Source organism: Rattus norvegicus, chromosome 1, assembly GCF_036323735.1.
Source record: "Rattus norvegicus strain BN/NHsdMcwi chromosome 1, GRCr8, whole genome shotgun sequence".
Lineage (NCBI taxonomy): Eukaryota > Metazoa > Chordata > Mammalia > Rodentia > Muridae > Rattus > Rattus norvegicus.
The window spans coordinates 175796736-175823359 of record NC_086019.1 but is presented as its reverse complement, the minus strand read 5'-3'; the positions used below and the strand labels follow the sequence as shown (position 1 = coordinate 175823359).

At 47.5% G+C, this 26624-nt stretch overlaps 1 protein-coding gene across 26 annotated transcripts in view; it reads right to left on the bottom strand.

Annotated features, from left to right (window-relative positions):
- Mical2 (microtubule associated monooxygenase, calponin and LIM domain containing 2) overlaps positions 1-26624 on the bottom strand; it is a 184717-nt gene that overhangs the window by 141798 nt on the left and 16295 nt on the right. Inside the window, exon 1 of one of the 26 annotated variants that reach the window (XM_063269394.1) lies at positions 1115-2084. The exons of 24 other annotated variants lie outside the window; for them this stretch is intronic. The gene's annotated coding sequence lies outside the window, so the exon portion shown is untranslated. Of the gene's footprint in view, positions 1-1114; positions 2085-26624 lie in introns of those variants that run through there. One more of the 26 variants, XM_063269442.1, reaches the window with a different exon arrangement.

Sequence of the window (26624 nt, the reverse complement as noted above, 5' to 3'; positions counted from 1 at the left end):
GGAAGTCCTGGGCACGTGTGTTGAGGTATATAATTCATGTAATGCCTATTGCACCCAAATCCACTTCTCACTCCCGGCTTCCGTCTAAAATCTAAAAGTGCATGCCGTTGGCAAGTATCAAGTCAGATCTGTCTCCCAGACGCCAATTTACAAACTGGAAGAACTTGTCTCCTCCTGAAACCACTTAAATCCTGTACTGCAGTGTGGGACAAGCAAAGGCTGCGCTGAGGGTCTGGGGGTGTGAGAGTTCCCAGAACTGGCTCTTATCTAGGGTAAGGAAAAGGGCGGTAAAGAGCCCATGGAGGAGTTAAGTTTGGCCTTGGACATGCATCTCACTGTTCCAGCTTGAACATGCCCCCCCCAGATCTAAACAGTCTTCACTTCTTAAAGGACCACATTGCCAAGCCACGCCAGTTCAAGACGGCATTGTCACATGGTGGGTGGCCATCTTTGTGGGAACATCAGATCATTTATTTAGTCAGGGAAACCAGGGCTTGCTAACTGTATGATACCAGACAAGTCATTTTAGTTGGTCACCTCAGTTTTCTCATCTGTAAAATGGAGATAGATGATACTTCTCACAACACAGAGTTACAAGAGAGAAGAGCAATCAGGTTTGGGATGTCCTTAGTAGTATTTGCTGGCCTTGTAATTAGCACCAGTCTTTCAATAGCTCAAATATCAACTCAAAAGAAGCATAGGTCCTGGCTTACACTGGCTTCCCAAAGCATTTGCCTAGTGTGCCCAGGTTTGAATCCTGCAACTGACCAAACAAAAACAAAACAAACAAAAAACCAAAACCAAAACAAAAACAAAAAACCCCAAAATCCCGAACCCTGCTAGACTATTTTCCTATGCTAAGAACTTACATATACCTTAAAACTATAGGACAAAGCACATCCTAGTAATATCAGCTCTTGGGAGGCAGAAGTATGTCACATGTGTTAGGCCAGCCTGGGCTACATAGGAAGAGCCTATCTTAGACAAAAACAAACAAAAACTCTAAAACAGTTCAGAAGATTTAGGTCTGAGCTCGCTTCTTAGCCATATAGTCCTGAACAAACCAGCAAATCTGTGAGTTCTAAGTTCCCCACATGTCAAGGGGGACTCTCACCTGGCGAGTTCTGACAGCACAGAGTGCATACAGGCAGCGCTGGTCAGGGACACAGTGAGTCTGAGCTTTAAGCTTCCACTTCTTGGAGACTTGGGGGTTCATGTCTTTTGAAGAATACTCTTCCCAGCTCCAAACGACAAAGGTTAGAACTGTGAGCAGAGCTGTGCTGAGCACGGTGGCCCAAGCCTATAATCCCAGTGCTTTCCTGGTAGAGGCAGAGCAATTAGGCAGGAGTCCAAGGTAACCCTCAGCTACCGAGTGAGTTCCAGGTCGGCCTGGACTCCACGAGACCGCAGAGTCTCAAAAACAAGAAGAATACATCAGTCAGAAGCTCCCTGGTAGCTGGTTCTTGGTTGTCTGCCTTTCTAACCACTGCCCAGAGGTTGCCTCTCTAGAGTCTGAGACGTAATAGAAATAGAACCGACTAGCTAGAAATATGCAGGGTTTTGCATTTTCTGGGAAGAAACAAGATGCGATGTGTCGTCGCCAAGAATAGCCTGAAGGAGTTTGGACTTTGATGACTGAGCCCCTTATTTGTGGTTTTCCTGCCTGTGTGACTTTATGAGTCACAGAGACATTCCCTCCCCTGCTTCTGACCATCGAAAATGAACATTCAGAGCCCTGGATTGCAGGTGACAGTATAGTGATGGACTCAACTTACAGCGCCTGGGAGACAAGGTCAAGGTTGCACAGAGACCCTGAGCACCCTTTCAATATAGGTGACGGGGACTCCTGAGCCCAGGGTGGCCTGTGTGCTCATACTTAGAACTTCACTCCCTGTGTGTCCTCTGAGCCTCACCGCCCAACTCATGGTTGGTATTCCAGTATGGCAATGTCTTGGGGGAAAAGGTGGTGCTCCTGAAAACTTATGGAGGCCTGGGGAGCGACATGGGTAGCCACATCCAGGAGAGACACTCAACCCTCTACTGTACCTTCGGGCCCCACACACAAGATCTGTTTCAGGTCACTGCAACCTAAGAACAAAACCCTCGTGTCATTTCATGCCAACCTGCCCTTCCCATCTCTCAGTTCTGCTGCAGCAAGGAGTCTGGGAGGGGGTGTGTCTCAGCAACGAAGGGGGTGCAGTCCTATACTCAGTGTAGATAGGAAAAGCCCACCAACCCATTCACTTCACCTTGAACACTGTCGAAAATCAGCCACAGCTACCTAAATCTCTAAGCTGAAGCAAAAGCCAGCCAGAGAAACACTCCCCTCTGAGCTAGGCTTCTGTGGAGCCCAGCAAGAATAAAGCCCTAGTCCACAGCTTGCCTGAAACCTTAACTTCCTGTCTGGACCTCCATCTCTCAGGGTACGATGCGCCAACATGAACCAGGAGCAACTCAGAGCCAGACCTGTCAGTGCAGGCCTACGCGTCTAGGTACTCAAGAGGCTAGGGCAAGAGGGTGGCAGTTTTGAAGTCTACCTGGGCTATAGAGTTAGTTCATGGCCACCTTGGGAAGTTTACTAAGACCCTGTCTTCAGGTGAAAAGAGGACTGGGGAGCTAGCTCAGTGAAAGAGTATTCTAGCACGAGTGAGGGCCTGGGTTCAACTCCAGTTCTGGGGGTAAGGGAAGGAATCGGGATAGAAAGGGGTAGGGCATTCATGTCTCTGTGTTCTGTGCTCTGTGTCCATCAGGCAATCTCAGTCTTAGTGACTTCCGCAGGAGGATGTGCATCACCTCCTAGGCCTCCCACCTGCACCCTGGCCTCAGAGATCTGTCTGCCCCAGAGAGAGGCACTGTCTAGCCAAAGCTCTCTTTGCTCCCTGATCTCCACCTAGAGCTCACTCACAGGAGGCAGAAGCCCTTACTACTAACCCTGCCAGGAACCTCTTGAGGAAGGGATAATGGAAAAGACACACAGAGATGTGCTGTGACATTACCAACCAGACCCAAAGCTGCAATGGGGCTGGGGTAACCTGTCACCCCTTGCCCTGGGTGAGCACCAGAGGACATTCCAGTCCACTGAGGTCTTGCCCTTCCCTTCCCACTCCTGCCCCATGATCTCAGCCACGTACTTGTTCTGGGTCTTTAGCCCCCTTCCTCCCTCTTCAGTGGTGCCTGTGGTCAGGTTTGAAGTAGCCTGATACTTTACCACTCCCTGGCTTCCAGCCACTACTCTCTTGAGCCATACACAATGCCAGGCACCAGGATGACCCATGGAGTCAGTCCCCAGTCCACACCTTCCAGGGTCTTACTACCTATGTCCTGTATCAGGAGATAACTATACACCAGGAGGTGGCAAGAAGAAGGAACAACTGGTCAGAATTATCTGAGGTTGCTGCCTGTCAGGTGCCTTCACCCAAGAGTCCTGGCAATAAGCCTGGAGATTCATTCTCTCTCTCTCTCTCTCTCTCTCTCTCTCTCTCTCTCTCTCTCTCTCTCTCCTTACTCACTCATCTCAAACATGTCCATGTCTGTATAATGTGACTATAACTTTGTCATTTGTGGTAACTATTTAACATGTGTTTGTGTGTCTCTGTGAGTGTGTGTATCTATGGGTATTTATGTGTGTGTGCGATATATTATTCCATAAGAATTTCTGACTCTATCCCCCCATCTCCAGCCAGTACCGCTAAACCTCTTTTTAGGGCCTCCTAAGAAAATCCCCAAGTGAGGAGGATTAAGCTTCAATCACTGCCTGCCTCTTGGCCTCAGCCCTGCTGGGGTGCTTAATGCTACCCAAAGCCCTTTACAGCCATATCGTCAGTCTCTGTGATTGACAGGGAAAATGGAGGTTCCAGGATAAGTAGTCTCATCAGAGCCACATGGGCAGATACAGAGCAGGCTGTGAGAGGAGCCCAGCCCCATTTCATAGTGTCACCCACAGTCTCTGTCACCATGGATGGATGCCATGTAACAGAAATAGCATGTGTTCTTGCTCATGTCTTTCTAACCAGACCCTAATTACACTGGTTAAATTGTGTAGCCCATGATGTGCTCGAGCACAGCTTTCTGAGTTACAGCATCCTGAACAAGGAAAGATTAGTGAGTCTATCTAGTTCCCAACTTTTCTATGTAACACATGTACAGCTCAAGTAAATCCCTCCTGTTGATCCAGGAATACCTTTCCCTTGTCTGTCTTGTTTAGCATAAGGGTGGCCTCCTGCACCTTGCTTTCCCCAGCTTTGCTCAGCTCTGGGTATTTATCAGGTCTCAGCCATCAGTGCCCACCTGGATCACCAGAAAAGAAAATGCAGTCCTACACGAAGCTCTGCTTGTGAAAGGACTAGTGAGGCTCAAATCCCAACAAAGTAAGTTCCCTCCCCGCACAACTACTTCCTGGACCACAGAGCCTCTAAGGCCAGTGTGGCAGGGCCCCTTCCAAAGGGTCACATCCTTAGCCAGGCATGGTAGTTCCTACCTGCAATGACTATACTTCAGAGGCTGAGGGAGGAGGTTGTCACAAGTTCAAAGCCAGCCTCAGCTACATAGGGGGAGTTCTAGATCAGATGGAGCTATATAAGGGGACACTTTCTCAAATAATCTAAAAACTAACAATAGCATCAACAACAGTAAAAACCCAAAGGGTCATGAACTTCCATGGTAGCATGGAATCGAAATGAGGATGCAGTTCACATCTGATGTGATCTCCCTCAATGGAACCTATATTTGGTCAGCCAGATAACAGACATCCCACAGCACAGAGTCCACCTGTGCTACCAACACTTGGCGTGCTGTTCTGCAGGTCTGTGGGCTGGTGACCATACACTGGGATCACCCAGGAAAACTGTGAACTCAACCATCTAGTTTCCCAAAGGCTTGCTTGTGTGTCTCAAGGTGGAGAATGGGCTGGGCAGAACAGGCCATGCCGTTAATCCCAGCAGCTGGAAGGCTGACAAGGGAGAACCGTGCTTGGAGACAAGGCTAGGCTACCTAACAAGGCCTTCAAGAAAACCTAAAAAGCAACCACAAAGGAAGCTATGTCTGGAGCAGGTACACAATAAAACCATCTCTCCACAGAACATCTGGTGTGTGTCTACAAGACCCTGGCAGTGAATTTACCATGGAAGCCTTAGATAGACAGTAGATGCTACCTGTGGCAAGAAAGTTCAGAGAGAGAGAGTTGAATGGAATTAAGTATACTGGGGCATGTCTATAAACCATAATCCCAGCACTCAAGAGGCTGAGGCAGGAGGATCATGTTTCAAGGTCTACCTAGACTACAAATCAAGACCCTGTCTCAAACAAAAACAAAAAACAAAAACCAACCAAACTAGAACAGAACAGAGGTTTCCAGGGTCTGAGGGAGAAGAGAGCTAAAGCTCTTAAGAAGACACAGCATTTTGGTGTAGGTCGATGAGAATGCTCTGTGAACGGATGATGGTGACAGCTGGACCACAATGTGAATGTCCTCTGTACCACTGAACTATACACTTAAACACAGTTAGAATGGTAAGTTTGATGTTACACATGTTTCATCACAGAAACAACGAACAATAAAGACCATACAAAACAAAACCACAAAGACCACCACCCAAGAGTGGAGGTACCCGAGGCCAGGGTAGAGAATGGGTGGTGTCATTTACAGGGAAGTCTATTGTTTTAAACCATAGCAAACAAAATAAACCATTACACCAATGGAGGAAATACACTGATTTTATTTGGCGAGGTGCTATGGTTTTAAACTTGTTTTTCTATGTTATCTAGGTTTCGCTCATTCTTCCCTTCACATCTTATCTGAGCCCAAGAAGCTCAGCTGTACCAAACTCCCATTGTTATCTTTTGTCTCTCTTCCACAGGATCTCTTGCTAACATACTTCCTCCCATTTGGTATTTCTGAAATTTTCAATAATTCAGGGGAAATGAGGCTTAGGATCCTTTGTTTAGTTTCCAAAGCCACCACACATAACCCCAGTCTAATCTCCTAGTCCCTGTGGTGCCTGTATAGGGGCTTCTCCTCTGTGCACACATGAGTAGAATCCCTGAAAGCAACTTGGAGATGCAGCTGAATCAGCCCAGCAGTGTACACAGTTTTCAGTGTGTGCAAACACTAGCTATGTTATCACAGCTCTGTCCCTTGATCAAGGATCAGCAAATTTTTCATGGACTAACAACCACTTTAGAGATACTACCTCTGGGTCCTCTTGATTCATTAGAATCCAATTGTCATGCAAAGAATCTTCTCATTCATAAGACAATGGGCCCCATCATATGCCAGACTTTGCCATTCTTGGGTGGGCAGCAGCCCTGAGCACATCTTCAAGCTGTAATTCTTGTCCTCCTAGCCTCTTCTCCTTCAGACACATCCACCCCATCCCCAATGGGTTGGGACCCTTCCACAGTTTCCACAGTACCCCATATCCATCCTGACTGCAGTCAGTTACCACAATGACATGTGCTTCTAGCACCCAGCGCAAGGCCCTCTCTACACTGTCTATAGCACAGGAATGAAAGAGTGAGTGTCCACTCTCTGAGAAGACAATTGTTGGCATTTAATGAGCATCGGTGAAGTCACAGGCAATGTGTAGCAGCTTCCATGTATATTGAAGTAGTTAATTATTGTAACACACTATGGCATTGTTAGACACTCAAGCCCATTTTTCAAAGGATTTAAAGTCAGCAGCTTACTGAAGGTCACAGGGCCTAAGTCGGCAAGCTTTCATTGGAGGCCCCATAGCCAAGTTCAAAAGCATGTTCTTAGGCACCATTCCAATAATGCTCTTACACAAAGCATGTAGAGCCACAGGCACACAGACTACCTTGCCCACCAAGTCAAAGACTGGCTTTCCTGTAGACCTGGGATGCACGATGCTCCATGGTGTTTCCACACATCCTTTCTTCATCTGTTCTAATACGCCAGGATCTGGGGTAAGGAGATCTCAACCAAGAATCAAGAGGACGGTGACTAACACATCCATACACATTCAGTTGAGAGGTGAATTTAGTGATGGTGGGCATGGTGGAGATAAGCTAGTTGATCTCCAGCCTGGTGGCTCCTTCCTTCTGGGCTGTTCCTTGCAGCTGTGAGAAGGGTGGTGACCAGGTATACCCTTAAGGAGCATGAGCAGGAGGGACTTACAACACTTTGAGGACTGACCCATAAGTGCCACCACTTTATCCCAAGATCCTGTTTGCCTTTCTTTCTCTCCCAGAGCACCACAGCTCTGGGAACTACATGGTAGGTAGTTTAAAGCCATAGAGAGAAAGAAGTCAGCTCCATTTGGATGCCCACTTGAGGAAAAAAAAAACCCTATAACAAAGACTATGTTTTAGCCTTTACATGTATATAAAAAAAACCAGACAAACAAACAAACAATCAAACCAAACTTGTAAATTTGAAGTCATTAAATATAGGGGTTTGTCTGTCAGGCAGAAAATAATCCCTGAATAAACACCATAGATGTCCGTGGGCATGTTAAATTTGGCCTGTGTCACGCACAAGCATTCCCTCCAACAAGAATGCTGGTTATGTGGGAACCTACACCCCCTTTATGCCACCATGTGCTGGCATGCTTTGAATCTGAAGTGTTCCCACTGGCTTGTGGCTTGAGTGCTTGTTCCTTAAGTGTGCTATTTTAGGATTCTGTAGAACACCGAAGAACTAAGGGCCCAGTTGATAGATGTAAGTCACTAAGGGTGAGTCTTTGAAGGTTACTCCCAGACTCTGATCCTGCTCTTTCTGCTTCCTGGTCCCCTGAACACCATTCCACATGTTCTCACCACTATATACTAAGTCTTTCGTCACCACTCTGTCTCTCCACTTCTCAGGTATAAGCTATGATAAACACCTTTTGAGGGGGATGGAGAGATGACATAGCAGTTAAGGGCACCGAATACTCTTCCAGAAGATCTGGGTTCAATTCCTAGCACCCACACGGCAGCTCGCAACTCCAACATCTGACACCTTCACATAGACACGCATGTGTGAGGCAGGTAAAAACAAAACAAAACCCACCAGTGCATATGTAAATAAAATAAATTATTTTTAAAAGAACTTTTGAGATCACGAGACAAAATGAATCTCCCCTCTCTTGTTTTTGCTAGGTACTTCTTGTCACAGAGATATTAAAATAGCTAATTTGCCTGTGAACCACAATTATAATCCATATGGTAAAATATCCCTAGAAGTGCAATAGTGACACCTCTGTTTTGGCAGTAACCAACAGCTCTGCAATGGGACATAAGGCCAGCTCAATATGAGGGAAATTATGCCAGGTACTAGAAATCTAGCCTACTCTCTGGGGCTAGTGAGGGCATGGCTCTTAGGAGGAACCTACCACCACCACTTCACATAATCAACATAATTCCTAACTACATTCTAAAACGTATCCTTATATCCACAGATAAGTACAGCTCTCACTCCTCATCAAAGAAGCTTCTCCTTGCAGCAGACAGAGACCATCACAGAAAACCACAAGTCAAAATGCAGAGATCAACTGATTATGGTCTGCCTAGCCATGATGTTGTATACATCTACGACACAACTCTTACACCTAAGGTTCAGGGAGCGTCTTGGAAAACAGGGTGGGAAGATTGCAAGAGCCAGAGAACCAAGAAGTCCGCTCTGAGGCTGTGTCTCTTAGAAATGATAGGGAAGCTGAAGACCTGAACAACAACAACACCAATAGACATGCTACTGTGGAAGGAGGAAACTTCACAGGATCTCATCCAGACACATAAGAACTACAGGCAGCCGATGACTGTGGAGGGAGGAGGAATTAGCATTCTCCAGGGATGAGCCCCCTTACTGGTCCCCGAAGAACAAGTGGCCAGTCCTAAAGTCACAGACACACAAGCAATATCAAATGGACTCAGCGAGTTGTATTTTCATATTTATGCATATTTGTATGCACAATAACCATCAAGAAAAAGAGACCATCAATTTGAGAGGGAGGACGGGCATGGGATGGGTTAGTGGGAGGAAGCATGAGAGGAGTTGGAAAGAGGAAAGAAAATATATAGAATTTTTTTTTTTTTGGTTCTTTTTTTCGGAGCTGGGGATCGAACCCAGGGCCTTGCGCTTCCTAGGTAAGCGCTCTACCACTGAGCTAAATCCCCAGCCCCAGAATTTTTATATACTATATAAATATATTTAATATTAAAATGACTATTAAATATAGATACAAATATATTTAAAGTTAAAATTGATATAATTAAAATATTTTAAAAGAAAATAACTAATATATAGGTCAACTTTCAATAACAATCTATTCTGCCATTTTATATCTAACCTTGTATCAGGACCTGATATCTTGAAAAAGTTGTTTGAACCCCAGAAACAAGCCTTCCTACTCTCTCTCTTAAAAACCCATGTCCTTTCCCCATTTGAAAATGGCGTCCAGCAGGGTGCTAAGGCAGACAACCCAGTTCATTCCTTTACTTTCAATGATTCCCCCAACTCCTGACTCCCAAGTTCTGAACTACTAGTCTGTGTGACTGGATCAAATGAAAGGGGGGGTTCTCTGAGTCACAAACAACAATGAATTCCTGTGAAAATTAAGAGACTTCTTGCAGTGTCTGGTTTCCTGGTCATGCCTGGTACACGTCAGTGTAGACACCAGGCTTGGGAGTGGCTGTCCCCACCAGGCATTTTTTCAAGGGCATGGGGCAGCCTTCTGTGTCTGGTGGATACTTTGTACACTTGGCTTGCTGAAGTTAGGCCCTGGGAATGAGAAGCCCGTCCTCGTTTGAAGGTGCATGGATGCTGGAGAAGAGGGGCAGGCACCCACACCTGTTTACAGTGTGCAGCACCGCACTTAGAACTGTCAGGGTGACCACAGAGCCAGGCTTCCTCTGCCCATTCACTGATTCTCGGCATCGGATGGTCTATCCTACCAAGCTCCCCGATTTAGAAGAACATGCCTCCTCACCGAATCCCCCCCCCCTCCTCCAAAGATTCACTGCACGGTGCTCTGGGTTGCCTTCTGATCTGTGAATTTATACTAAGACTAATTATGGCCAAACTCAATCACTGTTAGATCTAACCTTTCTTTTCCTGGAGAGGCCAAATTATATTCTCCCCTTTTTGCCTCACAGCCACTGTTCCCTTTCAAGATCACTTCCTCATGTCCCCATTACCCATCCCCCACACATTCTGATTTCTGCTTACGCCCCACGCGCACCAAGCCCCCTGTCACCACCCACTCTCTGTTTCTAAGGCCACTCATCCAGCCTTATCTTGCTGGTCTCTGTGTGATTTCCATCTTTGGTAAAGTCCTCTCCCACGACTGCCCCTGAAAGAGAAAGTTCTGACCCTTGCCCTCCAGGATCCTGCTAATAATGGCTGCACCCTGGTGACTCACTAGTGAGAGCTGTGTCTCCTGCTTACATTATAGAAACCTCTAGTGTGGCCTATTTGCCTTAAGTTCACCTGCACCTGTCTCCCTTCTACACCGGACCCTGGTGCCACAAGCTTTGAGTCAATGGGCTTAGCTCTTTCCCCCTCGTTCTGCAGAGCTGGCTAGCTGAGTCCTGCCTCTTCAGTAGCTCCTGTTCACAGCCCCTGTCCTTACCCAGGGCTCAGGTTCCCATCCACTCACCGAAACCCTCAACGTCTCCCTCATCAATACCTTCTCTGTGTCTAGATTCACCTTCCACCAAGCCCCCAGCCCAGATCACACACAGTTGCTGGAGAGACCTATCAGAAACACGTAAGACTTAGCTGTTGCTGTTTGTTGCATATCCCAACCCATGATGCTTTGCTGCCTTACAAGTTTCAGCTGTAAAGATGAACAGGGTGAACGCTAACATCTAGTAGAGCTGTACGAAGCCCGGCAGCTTGGTCCAGCTCCTGTCCCTGTGGTTTCAGCCCACATCAGTCCCCAGGCCCTGTTCCCTAACATAAGGGAGTCCTCTTTGCCCCTACCCTCAGGTCCTGTGGGTGCAGCCCCCTCTGTCTGCAGTTTTCATCCCCACTCTTGGTCACTGGGTAAATCCTAGTTGTTACAGCTTAGATGTAAAATTCCTCCAGAGGCTTGTGTTTGAACATTGAGCCTCCTGTGAGTGGCATTGTTAAGGAATTGGGTCTAGCTGGAGAAAGTGAGTCATAGTGGGTAAAAAGAACTTCAGGTTCATAGCCTGGCTCCCACGTCCTCCTCCATCCCTCTGTGTTCTGGTCCACTGATATGACAGCAGCTGCTCTAAGTTCCCATAGCCACAGAGACACCCATCACCATGCCCCCACCACCAACATGATAAACTGTATTCCCTTGAACTGTGAGCCAACTTGAACCTCTCTTCCCTTAACTAGCTCCTCATCAGGCATTTGGTCAAAGCAACGAGAAAAGCAACTAACTCACCAGCAGAGGCAATGGAGCATCATGGGTTACAGTAGGAACTCCGGAGTCAGGCAGACTGGTGGCAAATCCTAAGTCGCCATTTACTAGGTGTCTGAGCCAGCATGGGTTGCTTAATCTCTTTGAACCTCAGTTTTCTCATCCATAAAATGGGGATAATAACAGCCCAGCATTGCTGGGCACCATGAGGATAAAGCACAAAGATCCCTGGCCAGGTGGTATTTTTAGCTACACTGTTCTTTGAAGACTATTTTGCCCTCCTCTTCCACCTACCCCACACTGTGGAGTTTCACAGGGATGTTTCCCACACATGATTGCATTGATCTATTGAGGCCAGAGGCTGCCTGTTTCAGTGCCTGGCATCTGTGCCTCTGGCAGTACTAGATGCTTGATAAAAACTGTAAAGAGAAAAATCAAGTCAGAAGCTTCCCATGACTTTCAGAGTATATGACGGCGTAGAGTCTGACTGTTTGGAAAGGAGCTGGGAGTCCCCACACCTTTGGTGGCTCCCCGTGTTCTGCCCAGCACCACTACCATTATGTAGTACCTTCTTCTTCCTCAGGCTTGGTTCCTGAAGTCCCTCGTCTCACCTGCAGCAGCCTAGTCAGTATCCCCATCAGGCCTCCGCTTGCCCGTCTTTTCCTGCCCTGCAGTACCCATGGCACTGGTTATAGATCTACGAGGCACCTTGTCCTGTGGAAGCCACATAGTTAAGAGCTACCACAAAGGTGGCCACCATGATGCATGACCACAGAGCTGAGGGACGAAGGGCCCAGCTGGCTGAGGAGAGAGAGCTGGAGCATTCAGAGGCAAAAGTTCCCTGATCTACTCCCCCTTCTTTCCTCTGCATTCTTCTACCTCCTGGACTCTGTGCCAGAGTCACCAAGGCTGGGTGATGGCACAAATGACCCAAAATTAGCATCAGAGGCCACTCCCAAACAGAGTCTCAGAGGCTGAGGTCCCTGAGATGAAATGCTTTTAACTCTCTCAGGAATCCTGCTGACCAGCTAGGGTTGAAGGCCAGCAGCCAGGGTTCCACCCACCTCCCTTACTGAGAACCTAGACAGTACTAGAACCACAGTAGGCTACCAGGAGAACGGGACACACCAGAAACAGTGTCACACTAGGCAGAGACCAAGATGCTGGGTCTTCCTTTACCCCAGAATTCATTGCGCCTCTGCGTGTTCATCTGGCCTGAGTGACTGATGTGGAAACACCTTGAGGGAAAGGTAGATGCCCTCCGTGTCTTTCCTCTTCCCAGAGTGACTACTTCACTTCTGAGTGCCCCGGGGTACTGTACCAATCTTCAGAACTCGAGTGGCCAAGCTCCCCATGCCGTTCTTTCTTTCCTTTTGTTTCCTGATTTGCCCACTGATGAGTTGTCCCAATTTCTTATCTTTGAAATCTCAGTTTCAGGGTCATTATTGCCTCCATAAGTAGCTGGCTTGTTTATGAATGAACAGATATTTCCCAGTAAAATCAGGATGAATGGTACTATTTCTATCTCTACATTTTTTAAATTTGGCTTGCACACTTCCCTTTCAGCGTGATTTTCTGATGCACGAGTCCATGGCTTTGCTGCTGACACCATGGTTGATGTAACTAATGATATAAATACCTGGCTCTTAGCAGTCAGGTGGCCTCTGTGAGCATGCTGAGGCCCAGGGATAGGGGCAGCACCTGTCTGATCCTTCCATCCAATGTCTGCCCAGGTAGCTATGCAGCTGGCCGCACATTCCTTCTCATCTTTCTATGGGGCCCATGCACATCATTCAGCCTTTATGAGCAGAGGAGGCCATCTGCACAGAGGGGTGGTCCCTTTCTGAGTCAGAAGGGACTCTGGGGTGGCTTAAACCATGTCAGTATATTGGAAGGGCAGGATCTAGGGTGTCAGTGTGAAATCCTCTATGTCAGCCAATGGACAAAGCAAGCATTCCATAGGGAGGTTCCTGTGACATGTGTCCAGCAGTAGGGAATCTCATCTTGTGGGTTGAACAAGCAGAAACAGCCACCAGAACAGACTCTAACCTACTTCTGCTGTGGCCAGCTATTCCAGAGCCATGGAACTGTGATTGACGTTTGCTTTAAGTCCTGGAAACAGGTCTTGAGGTGTTATGGCTCAAGCCTTAGCTGCCCTGTCCTGCCCTGCCCTTCTACTTTCTAGGAAATAGCTTTTCATATAACTTTCTTTCCTCCAAAACCAAATGGCTTTCTTCTGAAGTATATGCTGAATCCTAGATAGCAGGTAGGCAGAACTTGGTCTGGACCTATTCACTTCCTTTATGCTTCTGTTGGAAGAAAGAGACCTTTGCTGCTCATCCACCCATACCTTCAATCATCCACTTATGCATCTAACCATACATTTATCCATACCCTCATTCATTCACTCATTCATTCATTCATTCATTCATCCATCTTACTAACTACACATTCATCCATATACCCATTCACACATCCATCCATCCATCCATCCATCCATCCATCCATCCATCCATACACTCATTCATCCATCTCTCTACCCGTCAACTAACTTATACATTCATTCATATGCACATCAATCCATTCTAAAAACACTGGTGATGATGTTTGTACTAGTGTGTTCACAGGTCCCACCCACAATCCCAGGAAAGCAAGCCAATCACACACAAAGAGATGAGGCTGCTCAGCTCCGAGAAAGTTCTCTTTCCCTCCACCAAGGCTGAGGAGCACCCTGCCTGTGGGAAATGTGCTTGCTGTGGTTAGCAGGCATTAGGAAGGTCTGATCAGGAGAGGGGACTGAGAGAGGAAGAGAGACAGAGAAATACAGAGAGAGGGAGACAGAGACAGAGACAGACAGACAAAGGCAACAGTGACCCTCTCCTTTTCTGGATAGGGGAAGAGAAGTCACAGAACTATTTTCTTCAAAGACTTACAAAGTCAATTAGGTTGTATAAACTAAAATAGAAAGGCTTTATCATCAGACAGGGTAGAATGCCTGCCTGCAATCCTCTCACTGGGACCAGAGTCTGGAGGAGATTTTTTTGCATCCTCCCATGCCTAAGTACTTGAGTTTGAAAGTCAAGTAGCTACAAGGCTGGTTGCTAAGAGCAACAGACTGTGAAGGAGGGGGTGACAACAATCTTGGGATCCTGACTGACTCTTTGGGGGCATCCAGAGGCCACATCTCCTGAGCTTGGAGGTGCTAGGGTAAATGAACCAAACTTAGCAAATATCTTGACATTTGCTGGGCTGAAGTAGCTCTCAGTGATCCCCAAACTCCACCACAACCTCAGGGAAAGGGACCACAGAGGTGGGACCAAGGATGGATTTTCCCTGGTAGGAGACTAATGCATTTGTGTTGGCTCTGAGAAGGTGCTAACCTCCGTCCTTGGTATTTGGGTTCATGCTCTGAAAGACACACACACTAAAATAAGTAGTGAGTATCAGAAGCAACGCTCAGCTTCCTCATCAAGACGTGGACCTTGGGGCTACTGAGCTAAGTCTAGCTGCTTGTGTTCAAGATCTCAAGCTGCATCAGGAAGAAGGCAAGTCCAAGGACATCTTGAGCTATCCAGTGAGATTCCACTTTAAAGCCACCAAGGGCAGGGGTTATAGCTCAGAGGACTCGAATGGCATGTTCAAGGCCTTGGGTTCTGGGGTTCAATCCCAGGAACTGCAAAGAAAGTAAAAACAAAAGTCCAGGGGCAACAATGCACCCCTTGGAAGGAAGCCATGAAAGCCTTAGACTCCAAATCACTCCACAAGGGTTCAAATGTTAGTCTCTAAAATTGGTTCCCAGGAGGCAGACCTCAGCAAGATATTGAGAGGGGAGATCCAAGCCAGAGGGAAGAATTCTTGGAGGACTCCTTATCCTCTTGCCTCTCTCCATTTGAAGGATCTAGATTTTTCTTTAATTTCTAGCTTGTCCTTATGACCAATAATCTGCTTCCTGGGTAATTTTGCCTTATAAATGATGGTATGTTTTTATTGGCCTTTGTGTAAAAAAAATAGTTTTCTCACCCGTGCCCCAACTCCTGTGGAATGACACCCTGTCTGGAATGTGGCAGTCCTGGGAGGGACTGTCTGCCATGAACTCACAAGGATGTTTGCTCTCAATTTATTTGGCACAAGGAACCCAAGACATTTTAAATATGAACCTTTAATATGGGCTGTCCTACCTCACTGTCCTTCCTTTACCAATAACCACCCTCACTGCTGCAACAGAGCCAAAAAGTAGAAAACAAACACAACTGCCTGAGTCTAAACTGCAGATGCATGGAGACGTCACATCTGGAAAGTTGACACTGGTCTCCAGGGTCTCCCACTGTAGCATTTTGACCATCTAGTTCTAGATGGCTCAGGTGACGTTCCACTCTGTGCGCTTTCTGCTGAAGAGAAAACATGCTTACAGCCCTCTTCAGTTCTAAAATTCAGAATGCGATCCTTCCTGCTGTACCCTTTCTTGGACAACCCTCTGCCGGCTCTGCCCCACAGTTTGCTATTCATCCTCCAATCTTCTTGGGAGGGAGGGAAAGGCAAGGGGCTGCATGTGAACCCAGGGCTCACCCAACTAAAGGAGCACAGCACAGAATCTTCCACTCCTGCCCTCTATCCTCACTTAGTCAGAGCTGAAGGGGCAAGAGGAGTCCTCAGGAGAGTGAGATACTGCTGCCTGGCTCACAGAGACCATCACAGCAGTGGAACAGGCACCCACTTCTCACTCCAAGAGTCCCTCCGTGAGCCTGTGCATGTTGTATTCAGTCCTGCCCCAGAACAAGGCTGCCTCACAAGCCAAGCAGTAGTTATCTGAATGACTAACCCACAAGAGGCCACAAGGGCTGAAGCTGGGCATTCCCTTCACTTCCTGTCTTCAAAATCGACCTTGCACCCCAAGACACATTGTAAAACGGACTCCTGCTGACTCAGCATCGTCAGGTACGGAGTACAAGTCAACAGACCCGAAGCAGTTCCACCTCTCCACACTGCTGTGCCCAAGCTTTATTAGGTCTCAATAAACAACAAGGTGGGGCCCTACTAACACCTTACACAGTCGAGTTCAGGGTCAAAGAGACAAGTAGATGGCAGGCACAGAGTACGAACTCATGTGAGAAAGGAATGTGGCTTTGGGAAAAGCTATTCGGGGAGACATGGAGATATCCCTCCCCTCTCTGTCCTGCCAATGGCTGGTTTCTTGGGATTGTTTCAGTCTTGTCCCCAGGTCTTGGGTTCCATATTCACAAAAGTGAAAGTTGTGTTAGACGATCTGATCTGTAATTTCTTTCTATCGTGAATCTCTACACAACTGCATATCCTAATGATAGGTCCCCCTCCCAAGTCTTTTCCCTTCCATTAGCTTTCTAGCTAGGCTATGTCCTATTTACCAAATGTCTCTACTTTTACTGTTACAAAATGCCCCCCCAAGCCATGGCCACAAGGTCTGGTCACTTGGAATGTACTTTTTTTTATTTAGTGGTGGTCATCATGGGGTTTGAATCTAGGACCCTTGCCCATGCCAGGAAAGTACCATGGTTCTATATCCCAGACCTCTTCTTACTTTTTATTGAGATATGTTCTCACTAAATTGCCTAGAGTGGCTTTGAATTTATTGTAGCCTCATCAGGCCTCACTCAGGCTCCTGAGCAGCTGAGACCACAGGCCTGAGCCACCAGGTCCACATAGTTATTAACCTCTATTCAATAACAGCAGAGTCTGGGAACCTAGGACATTGAAAGCATCTCCTTCCAGTCCCATGCCTGTTTACTGATCAGTCTCTCTCCTTAGAGCTCCAGCATCACTTCCAAGTTACAGTCCTCCGTGGAGCCTGGCAAGAGACCAGAGCAGTAACAGGCTGCTCTTATCTGAGCTTAGACATAACCTTGGGTGGAGCCCAGAGACAAGGCAGAGCTACATAGGCCAGGAGAGAATTTCTTACAAACAATCCTCATAGGAGGAGGGGGGGAAGGGGGAAGGGAAGAGGGAGGGGAGGAGGAAGGGGGAGGAAGAAGAGAAAGTAGAGCAAGAAGACAGTATAAGAGTGGGCACTGAGGGACCACTGAAGCCTAGGAGGCTCTTTTAAGATATCCCCCACACCCTACATGTCTGTCATTTCCTGCCTAAGAAGCCAAGACAGAAGAAGCAGCCTGACTTGCCCAAAGTCCTGTAACTAAGCTGGGACCAGCGGATCACGGGTGGATCTCTGGATCTCAGCCTACTGTTCTTTCCATTCAACTCTGTTGACCTCAAAAGTCTAATGAGGTCAGCAGATCTGCTACAGATGCTGAGAAATGCAACCCAAGTGCCACTCAGAGAATAAGTGGCCCAGGAGATGTTATAACTGCTTCCCCACTTCATGGATTCCTTCCTGACTCCCCGTGGTTCTCTTTTCTCTTGAAAAATTACATGTCAGACATTTGACACACACATTTAATTCTGGCACTTAGGAGGCAGATACAGGTGGTTCTTTGTGAGTTTGATGCTAGCCTGGACTATAAGACAAGTTCTAGGCCAGCCAGGGATACATAGTGAGACCGTGTTGCCAATGTGTGTGTGTGTGTGTGTGTGTGTGTGTGTGTGTGTGTGTGTTTGTGTATATACACGTATATTTACTTAACTCTGTGTATGTGTGTGTATGCACATGTACATACATCATAGCATACTTGTGGAGGTCAAATGGCAATTTGTGAGAGCCTGTTCTCTCCTGACACCATGTGGCTTCTGGGGGTGGAACACAGACCATCATCAGGCTTAGTAGCACCACCTTTGTCTACTGAGTTATCTTTCCACGGTTTTCTTTTCTTTCTTTCCTTCTTTCCTTCTGCCTTTCTTTCTTTCTTTCTTTCTTTCTTTCTTTCTTTCTTTCTTTTGTTTGTTTATTCACCAGCACTCATCACAAAATCATGAGGAGATCAGAAGTCAGTGTGAGAAAGAGTTGGGCCTCTTTGTCCCTCCACAGACCCAAATAGATAAGAAACCCTCACTATCTCCTTTTCCTGGTCTCGAGGTCTAGAAAAAGAGTGGGATGGGGTAGGAGGAGGGGATAGCTATGATGGCAAATTAACCTACTCGAGATCTGACCTGTTTTGATCAAGAACATCACGAGTGGGCAATTTCAAGGCCAGCTCAGGGTTTAGGACAACCAACAAAACGGGGCGTGAGAGAGCTGCTTGGCAACAGGAGGATGCTCCAGAGAAGAGCAAGGTCAAGGAATCAATTATTCAAAACCATGACCCAGTTCCTGGGGGTGAGGCTGGGCGAGAAGGGAGCTCACTGGTTACTCCACTGCAGCAAGAAACCCAAACATTTCGTGGGGAAATGACTTGTTGATTGTCCAAGAAAATCCATTTATGGCTAAATGGCCCTTCCAGACCCTCTAGGATTTAGCTATGGCTGGAGTTCAACAGAGAAGAGAGATCATAGAGTTCTGAGCGGTGCCCCAGTTCAGCCCTCAAATGATGCTGCCTGGGCAGGTTGCTGCCTGCCTAATACAAGTTTCTCATCTGGACAATGGGGGGTAAATTCACCTGCCTGATGGGGAAGATGGCATGGTCTTTGTAAATGGCAAAGTGCAATGTGAACTAGGAATTTAAGCCATAATCATGTAACACCACACACTTTCCCTGCCCTGAAGAAATGTGTAATCTGGGAATGTTTTGAGAAACGACTCAAGGTAACTATTTGGCCAACATCACATTCTCTGTAATTTGGGCAAATTGTATGTTTCAACTTGGAATTGGAGGCAGAGCTTACGGGTGGAGTTCACATTTGAGCTTGCCTGGCCCTGTGTCAAGCCAGGACTGAATGAATGAGCCAGGAGAGACCCACAATGCAATGTGGGGAGAGAGCACATGATCACTCAGAAACAAAACAAGACAATTCATGGGCTCATAAGAGGAGTGAGCTGGCCAGAAAGGCATACATGCCTCATCCCACACTTGCTTCAGACAATGCTGGAATTCACTGCTCGCTGCCAACACTCCTCCGTGGATATAGTGTTTGTGTGTAGCGGGAGGTATCTCAGGCTGGCACACACTGATCGACTGGACCTCTTTGCCTGGATCTGTGCCTAATACTCACAAATCAGAACTCTAAAGAAGCCTTCCTCTGAGTCCAATCCACCCCTCATACTATCCCCTGTGTGCCCACCAAGCCGGCTCTGAATGCATCAACATGTCACCAGTGGTCACATGGACCCTGCTGTTCCTCCCTGACCCCTACCCTCCCCCCTCCCTCAACAAAATCCAGTTCTTGAATGTTCCTATGAGAAAGGCAGCTCATATTCCCGTGTCCCTCCAGCTCAGGGCCCCGGGCGAGTGCCAACAAAGGCAGACAACAGGCCTCAAAATGTTCTCAAAGTGGAGTTCACAAAAGAGAGGCAAAGGAGAAGAAAACAGGGAGCAGATGAAAGGCCTTAATGCTTGTCCATAGCCTATGGTCCAGTTCCCCACTCTATACTGGCTAGTCTTACAACCTGCAGAAACTCTTTTCAGGCTGGGCCTCAGTTTATTCACTTGATAATGAGGGGTTTATTCTAAATAACCTCTCTCATGATAAAGGTTTATATTAGAGAAGCCAGATGAGCCCTGGACACAGACCGGAGGTCTGGTCTTAATGTGTGTATGACCTGGGGCAAGTGCCCTGAAAGTTTGAGATCTGTCACATCAGACATGGCCACAAACGAGGGAATGTAATACAACCGTTTTTCATGTGGAGTACTGTGTGACAGAACTTCAGGGATCATAAGCCCTAAATGAACTCAGGGTTCAGATCCTTGAGCCAATGAGTATGTACTACCCAGCTTCCCTGGGCTGGAGCTGTGTTCTGCTCAGACAGGAAGGTTGCATGGTGGTTTCTTGCACAAAAGTCTTCCTCAGCCAGTAGGTGAGAGACAAGTACAGACAGCATACTGGTATGTCTAAGGAACCCACAAAGCACCATGGGAAGAGGAGTTTTACCAGCCCCTCCTGGGAGGCAAAGAAAGCTTCTTAGGGGAACAACATGTCTTAGACTTGGTGAACTGCTTCAGAACCATGGGGATGGAGTTAGGGATGGAGAAGGGGTGGAAAATGAGGCAGGACAGTTAGAAGTGGTATGGGTGGCGAGGGGAAAGGCCCACAAGATGGTCAGTCAGGTATGTCTCCAAGGAGGATCACCCTGGGGCTTCATATCATCTTTACACTAAGTTTGCTTTAGTCTACTGAGAAAGTGCCAGAACTTCTAAGCTCAAGACAGAATGACAGCAAGTCCAACTGGTATAACACTTAGCAGGTCGCCAATGTATAATCTGTCCCTTGAATAAGGGGGGAAAGGTCCCCAGAGGATAAATCAGCGAGAAAGCTACAGAAGCAAGCCAGCTGAGCACGGCTGTTTCCTAACCAAATGATTACATTGGCTTCCGGTGACCACCCACAAGATTTGGTTACATTCTAATTGTTGCTGTGGAAATGTTTCCACACCTGGTTGGAAGAAAGAGCTCAGAGTTATAAAATATTTCTAGTGATTTATTTTCACATTCAAAGAAAATCAAAATGTCTCAGAGACTTTAAGAGGATGAAACAGACACAGATGTGAAATCTGAGATCTACCAGGGATCTGTCTATGCTTTGGAGAAGCGAAGGAACTGCTACCCTTCCCTCATGCATGGATATTCTTTCTAGTACATAAAAGGCATGTTTAGAATATGAGGAGGAAGGATCCCCTGTCTAGTTGCTCACACCACTTATGAGAGGAAATTCACTATTTGAGTGCTGGCCACATACAGAGTCAGCAACACCAGGACCAGACACGCTTTATCCTAGCAGCTCCACACAGACTAGAGGCTGAGGCCTCAAAGTTTGGGTAGCACCTGTCTTGGCCCTGTTATAACATGGTAGGCCTCAAGCCCAGGCTGACATGCTTAACATTTAGGGTCCTTCCAACCAAGCTAGGGTACCTTGAACATGAAAGCCTGATGCAGCTCTGAGGCTGGCAAGTTCTGAGAGCAGTCACCTGACTAGGAGTCAACACCCGTCCATCATCATCCCCATTGCCATGCCCAGAGCCCTCAGGGCCTGTGCCAATTGACGAACAGGCTAGCCTGCCTTGGCTACATTTTATCAGCCTGAGCTGTAGGCTTGGTACTAATGCCTCACTGGAGAAGTCAGAGCAGGCAGGGGCCTCAACACATCTAGCCTGCTTCTCAAGGGAAGCTTCCAGGAACAGTAGGTAGGAGTGTTAGACATCTTGAATTTGGAAGTCTACTGTCAGCTTAACCAGAGTTTAAGAAGCCTGGTATCACATCCTGCTCCCTAGAGCTCACAAGATATACCAAGAACAGCAGGGACATAAGGGGCTCTCTGAAGGTCTGCTTGGGTTACCTACACAGCGGCAGGAAGTTGAACATGGCTGGGTCAGAACAACATTAGTCAGATTCCCAGAGGCCTCTGCACACTGTTATCTAGCCACTCAAAAGACCAACCAGTCTACATTCTGACCAACAGCCAAACATGTTCTATATATCATACCTGACCGAATGGTCTCAGACTCCACTGCTACCAGGGGCCTAGGTTTCTCTAGCTATACAATAAAGAGCTTAACATAACCAGTGATTCCCTTTCCAACTGGAAATGCCTCACTGGCTTTAAAGACACAGATGACTGTTAATAGACTAGTCATGGAATTACCTGTGGAACAGGCTTTGCTCTGGCTGGTTACTATGTTCTGCATTGGCAAATCCTCCCACCTACCCTGGAAAGAGCTAGAACTCTGTCATGTGCTTGAACCAAAGTTCCAACTAGTGCTAACCACAGTAATCCTAGGATCCATGGTGGAGCACCCTAAGCCCAGGCCCATACTCGTTCCTTGACAAAGCCTCCCTTTGTGATCAGTCAGAATGAAGAAATGCCATCTCCCGGGAACTTGACATCATGCCAGGCAAAATCTAAGAAGCAGGGGGCTTCTGGTTCCCTGTGGACCTGATTTGGTGGTACATGTGTCCCCGTGGAACCCAAGAGCTTGAGAAGCCCAAGGGAAAGGAACTCTACGGTCTTCCTCTCTGATGCCCTCCACATGTAGCTGCATAGAATCAGGGTCTTCCCTGAGGACTCCGTGAACTTAGACGAGGCCTGGAATGCTCCAGGCACTCAGCAACAACTTGCTGAATAAAGGCTGGGGGTGTGGCTCAAGAGGGGAGTCGTTTGCTTGGCACATGCAAGGTAGCATTAAAAAAAGGGGGGTGGGGAGTGTATGAATTTAGAGCGTGGACGTACGGGAACATGGCTGGCTCAGGAGCCGCTTGGTGTGAGTTTAGTTAGAGACAACAAGGCAGGTTCAAGGCCAGCATGTAAAAACTGAAGATTCCACACCCCAGCCTGCTGGGCAGAGGACAAAGGCTTGGCTTTTGAGCCAACTGTGGGATTTACCTCAGGCAGCCAGAGCTTCCAACTGAGCAAGAGAAATGCCTTCATTTAACGTTTTCCCAGTCAACATCTGCGGCTCTACAGTAGTATGGTTTCTTCACTGTTACATAGTTAGTGGTTCCTGGGAAAGCAGTCTCTGAGCTTCTGAGCTAAACTGATGCTACGGGCTGAGAATGCACCTCAGTTGGAGTGTGCTTCCCTGACACCTGACCCCAAGCACTGCACCACACAGAACCAGGAGTAATGGGGTGTGCCTGTAATCCCAGCACTTGGGAAGTAGACGAAGGAGCCTCGAAAGTTCAAGGTCATCTTCAGCTACATAGTCACTTTGAGGCCAGGCTAGGATCCATGAGTCTTTGTCTCAAAAAACTTTTTTTAATTTATAATTAACTTAATTCTAATACCCACTCTATAAAGACAGTCTGAAGGTTAAGTGAGATAATGTGGTAAAGAACTTAGCCCAACACTAGTTCTCAGCACGTGATTGGAGAAGGCGTAGCCTCCTTAGAGTTGGTGGTAAGGGACACACCTGGAGCCCTCTTCCTGACGATCCTTCTAGAAGAGGAGGAGGCATTCTTGGGCAAACTACTTAACCTTTATGCCTCAGTCTCATGGCCCATGAAAGTTGGCCAACACTACAGAATAAGAGTTACGTGAGAGTTACCTTAGAATAGCAGCTGTCACTACACAGGAGGTAAAGACTGACTTGGTGTTCTTCCTTATCTTCCTATAACAGAGTCCACCCATCTCCCATCCCTCAGCCCAAGGTGCAGGCTGGGTATATATGCAGTCTTCTCTGAAAAGCCTGAGCAAGGGAGGTCTGGTTCTCCCTAGGTCAAGTCACCCCTTAGGCTGGGTGGGTTAACCTGAGAGCTGCCTGTAGGTAGGGAGCCTCTAGAAAGGGGACAATGGCCCATGAAGGCTGTCAGTCAGCTATCCTCCTCCTGGGGCCAGATCCTTCAGAGCCTCTTCTGGTATCTTCCACCATACTCCTTCTTTATGTAAGTGCCTGTTCCTTAAACAGAGAATCCTGACAAACAACATCCCTGAACAGATGGCTGCTTTATCACTACCGGATCTGCCCAGGAAGGAGAGCTAGCTGTCCAACCACAGCAAGACCCAGGCAGCCGGGGCAAAGCAAACAAAGGCAGCAAGGGTCTGTATGCAGCAGAGAGAGGTGAGCACTGCAAGCCCCTGGATTAGTACCCTCAGGATATAAGAAGCTGCTAGAACAAGACCAAACAGCCTGGTCCCACAGACCCTGGCAACAACCCAGCCTCAGATTTTGCCATAAGCATTTGGAAAGTAGGAGAGAAAGACAAAAGGAAGCTAGAGGTGATTTTCACTGAATTCAAAGTGGTACCCCATCCTTCAAAATTAAAATAGCTATTCAATATAGATCTTTGGAGGAGGAAGAAAGAGGAGAAAAGGGGAGGAAGGGAAGAAAAACTACTGCCTTGGAAAACTTGCCTGATTTCTAGGACCTTACCCAGCCTGCACTGCTGTCTGGACAGTCACCTGATCATTTAGCCCCATTTCCAGACGAAAGGACTGAGGCTTACATTGATCAACAGCCAAACTCACCAACCTCAGGGCTCCTGCCTCCGCCTCCCCAGGTCTTGTTTTCATTCTAATGCCCCTGCCTGGGGTCTCCTCTCACAGATCATTTCTGCTGACACTAATTCCTGAGCTCAGAATGGCTGGAGGACACAGTGGTCCTGCTGTGTTCTTTCTTCCCTGACCAGCTGGCACAGGAAGTGGCACCCCTCCAGAGGAAGTGACTGACTGAAGGCACAGAAGAGGTAGGTAGCTTCAGCTACCCAGGTGTGCTTCAGGGCAAGGCGCCTTCTCTCCACCTAAGAATTTTTAATTTCGGAAGCTGATGAGATAGTTCAGTGGCTTCAGTGTTTGCCACCAAACCACAAGGACCCATGAGTTTGACCCCAGCACCCACATGCAAATCAGACATAGTGCCATGGACTTGTAATCCAGTATTGTGGGAACAGAGACAGGCAGATCCTGGGGTTCGCTGGACAATGAACCTCACTTACTTGGCAAGCCCCAGGCCAGTGAGAGATCATATCTCAAAACACAAGATGGATGGCTCCTGAGGAATGACCCAAGACTTTTACACAAGCATTCATGCATACATGAGTGCGTGCACATGCGCACACACACACACCCCTGAACATTCACAGAAAGATTTTAATCTCCCAGAGCTCTATGTAAGTCTCGGGGGACTACATGATGAAGCACACCTGTGAGGATCCCATGGGGAGTTGGGCGTTTGTTTTTTTTCTTCGTTGTCTGTCCCAGGAGAGTCTGACTTACCAGGTAGAGAGACTGCAGTGCCTGGCATTGAGCTCAACAAAGTTATCTTTGCTTGGTCTCATTGTTTCATTACCTTCCAGGCCAGCACCCAAAGATAATCTACTTTTCTATTTTTAGATAGACTGACCCAAGCCTTCTAGTGGTCTCTTAACTCTCCCCAGGAAAGGAAGCTCTACCTTCAGGTGAGTTTTTTTTTTTTTTTAATCGTGTCAAGCCAGGAGAGGAAGAGAGGAAGAGAGGAAGAGAGAAAGAGAGAGGGGGGGGGGGAAGATGGGAAGGAAGAGTGAGAGTGAGGAAGAAGAGTGAGAGTCTCCTGTAGCTTTATTCACCACTTATATACCCCTTCAGGTGAGTTTTTAAAGTTGCCAAGAATAATAAGATATCTAGATTAACAGCAAAAACAAAGACCAAGCCACACTAGCCCCTCTCCTGCAGCCTTAGCTTCCTGGACAAGCACGCTAGCTGCCAGCCTCCCAGTTCTCAGAAAGCCTAGCACCCTAGTGTACAGGGGTAACCCAGACAACCAGTTGGGGAAGGCCAGTCCAGACATTAACATTGCCTGGCACAAAAGGGGACAAAGCCAGAGGCAGAGGTGGAAACTTCCAACATTTGCGGACGAATGAAATTGAAAGCTACTGTCTGGAATGATGTGAAATTCTCCTGACATAGCAATTGGTAAAAGGCAAGCAGTGGGCGGGGTCTACCCTGTGAGCCAGGCTTGGGGGTCACCAAAGCCCCAGAGGATATGCACAGCTTACAACCTGCCTGACAGCCAGAGGGGGTGTTAGCTACCCCATGACAAGGATCCCCCAGGTAAGTATTCCATCCTTTTCCTTATTTCTCTCTGCCACTCAAACAGTCAAAGAAACTGGCTTCTCTTTCCTCATGACCTGACTTGGTTCACTCCTGCTGGCTGGTGAGAACTGGTGACAGGGTCATAGCACTGTCTGGTATTGGAGGAGGAAGCAGGGAGGCCAAGCTGGGGCTGAGGCTCAGGAAGAAGAGGGAGCAGGAGGAAGGTGCCCTATAGTGAGGCCATAAGGGACATCGGCTCTGAGTCAAGTGGTGCCCTTTGCAGGGGGATGGTGTCTATTTATAAGGCTGGAGTGAGAGCTAACTCTTGGCTGCTCTTCTCCCCGCTGTGACTAGATTTCCTGACAGAGGCAACGGAAGGAGGGAAGGATTTATTTTGGCTCACAGTTTGAAGAAACTAGTCCATCATGGCGGGGAAAGCATGGCAGCTGGGAGTCCATCAGTGGTGGCAGGATGTTGATTTATAGCTTATTACATCTTGGCAGATCAAGAAGCAGAAGTAGGTTTGGCCTAGACCCCTCAGTCACGGTCCCTACTGCCTACAAGGTCTGCCAGCTAGACCTCCTGTCCAAAAGGTTGTCCATCTGGGTACCCAAGTGTTCAAACATAGAGCCCTGTGGGAGACAGCTCATAAGCAAACGGCAACAACTAACACGCTAAGATGAAGGCTGCCATATGTCAGCCCTTTCCAGCGAGGCTGGAACTGGACAGACAGCACTGTTCGCAAATCATTCCATCCAATGCTTCCAATATGTGA